This window comes from Camelus ferus, chromosome 5 (assembly GCF_009834535.1).
Source record: "Camelus ferus isolate YT-003-E chromosome 5, BCGSAC_Cfer_1.0, whole genome shotgun sequence".
Taxonomy (NCBI): Eukaryota; Metazoa; Chordata; class Mammalia; order Artiodactyla; family Camelidae; genus Camelus; species Camelus ferus.
In genome coordinates this window covers 5126504-5129130 of record NC_045700.1, presented here as the reverse complement: position 1 = coordinate 5129130, position 2627 = coordinate 5126504, and the positions used below count along the sequence as shown (strand labels likewise).

The window sequence follows — 2627 nt, the reverse complement described above, 5'->3', positions numbered from 1 at the left end:
GAAAAGTAGCATTACTGAATGGGGCCTGAACACAAGCCATTCTTACTAGAAATGACTTTTTTAAGCTTCTTTCTAAAACCATCAAAGCCTACGCAAAGACTTGTGTGTGAATAATCCTTGCAGCATTATTCATGATAGCCAGAAACTGGGAACAATCCAAATGCCCACCAGCTGGTGAGTAGATCTTAAATGTGACATACATTTAACAGCTGTTTATCACATTTGCTTTATCATATTTTTCAAGGAAGCATTTGAAAGCAGGTAGCATGACACTTCACTGAAAACTTAAGCATACATTTTAAGATACACTTTCCTCTGTAAGTATGACCCTTGCTCTTAGGAGGAACATGGATAAGAATTTCCTGATAATTAATATTCAGATTCTGATTTCTCCTAGGGAGAGTTCTGGGCCAAAGTTCAGTCCCAGTGTTGGTATAATTTAGTATATATGAGCGATGATCATTAAGGATCTAAACTGACACTTGTGAAAAATGTTGAAGAAATACATGTGGCTACTGCCTGCAAGTTCCTGTGAGGAGCTCTGACTGGATGAAAATAGTGTTTGCAACCCTTAGGTGGAAAATGTCGTGGGGTGCAGGCCCAAAACAGTAATCAGTAACGTGTCTGCATGTGGCTCTCCGTCTGTTCCTTCAGCAGCGGGAGGGCAGGTGGGACTAAACAGAACAGGTGAGTGGTGACAGCAGAGTGCAGGCAGGTCTGTCTAGACGCCCCCAACCTGGAGTTGTGTGCACCTGGCTTCCCTCTGCTCAGCGCACAGGGGATGCTTAGTAGTCAGTGACGAGTAAATACACTGCCCCCATTTTCAGAAGGTCGGCACAGAGTGCAGGGGATCAAGAATGTCCCTGAAATAATAAAACTGAAGGAGAGGACTTCTTGAGACAGAGTTGAGGTGCCCAGAAGACACCTGGGAATGTTGAAAGATAATTAAGGCAAAGCTGTCCAACAGAATTTTCTGCAAGATAGAAATATCCTCTCTGTACTGTCCGGTGTGGTGGCTGCTAGTCACAGGTGGCCTTTGAGCACTTGTCACTTGAGGATCTGAACTTTAAATTTTGTTTAATTTTTAAATTTAAAATTTGAAATTGTCACATGTACTAGTGGCTGCTGTATTGGGCAGCACAGTTCTTAGGTCCTAGTACAAATGTCCTGCAAGCCATGGACATCAGAGAGCACTTCAGCAAGACTGACAATGCTTACAAGACCAGCAGTAACAGTGGGGAACCATTAATCAAAATTCGGTCCCCAGCGTTAAGGTCTAAAGATGTATATCACTTTCTGTACATCACTGAGTCCAATTTTTATGTATAACACAAATTCTGGTTTTAAAAATCTGCCTCGCTACTACTAATGCTCGTAGACAAAATTTTGGAGGCTGTTTTTGTTTTGTTTGGGCAGGGGGAGTAATTCGGCTTATTTATGTATTTATTTTTAATTGGAGGTACTGGGGATTGAACCCAGGACCTCATGCACACTAAGCATGCGCTCTACCACTGAGCCATACCCTCCCCTCTATGGAGGCTGTTTTAAGGAAATATTTAGAAATAGTGAAAAGATTAATACCTCATCTTTTGGTGAGAACCTCTTTCCTAATTAAGTTTGCCTTTTCAGTAGGCTGGTAACTTGTATGTTGAATTATAAAAAGAAACGCCAAGATGTATTATCTTTTAAGGCTAGCAATACTTGTATTTTATAATTCTGCTAATAAATGTGGTCCAGGCACAGTATACTGCCAGATTCATGGACTGATGTCCTAAATTCATACCAGCCTTTATCTCTGGAGCCATATCAACACCAGCCTGTGGCCACACACTTCCTAAATACATTCTCCTCTTTAATAGAGAACTTAAGAGTTCATATTCAAAGATGATTTATATTAGGGGATATTTGAAAAGCAGTACTTTCTCAATTTAGTGATAGAAAAAATTTAAGTGATAGAAGAAATTTAAATATGAAAGACTTACTACAAAAAATTTTTAAATTATGTAAAATCACTAACTTGAAAAGGCAATTGACAGACTGATAAAATTTATAGCAGAGAAGAGGGGAGGGTATAGCTTGAGTGGTAGATCTCATGCTTAGCATGCACAAGGTCCTGGGTTCAATCCCCGGTACCTCCTCTAAAAATAAATAAATAAAGCTAACTCTCCCCCACCCAAAATTTGTAGCAGAGAAGATGGGCAAAGGGTAAAGATGTTTATTTTATAAAAGCTTTAAAAAATAAATTTTAAAATATTAAGACCCCAATTTCAAAAAGGGCAAAGGATATCGACATAAGTTACATCCAGGTAACAAATAAATGGGGAAATGTTCAACCTAATTAGTTTTCAAAGGTATTTAAAATGAGGTTGTGCTTTTCTTAGAAAAAAATGTACAGAAGAAGAATGTATTGACATACAGGGAACAACTTAATTGTGTCCAGTGCTGCTCTGCACACACAATACAGAAACAAGGCAGGATGACTCTCACAGAGCCTCAGTGGGATACATAAAGAGAAAACATACTTCCTGTTCACCATGCTCTTCCATCTTAGCTGTTTTCTATTTCCAGTCTTCCAGTGGAGTGTGTCAGTGCCTCACCTTCCTTGTACGTATTGGGAGTTATACCTT

The 2627-nt window shown here is 39.4% G+C and overlaps 1 non-coding gene across 1 annotated transcript; it reads right to left on the bottom strand.

Annotated features, from left to right (window-relative positions):
• Positions 1-1454: 1454 nt before the first annotated feature.
• Positions 1455-1526, bottom strand: TRNAT-AGU. The gene has a single exon. It is a non-coding gene; the product is annotated as a tRNA-Thr (tRNA).
• Positions 1527-2627: the final 1101 nt, after the last annotated feature.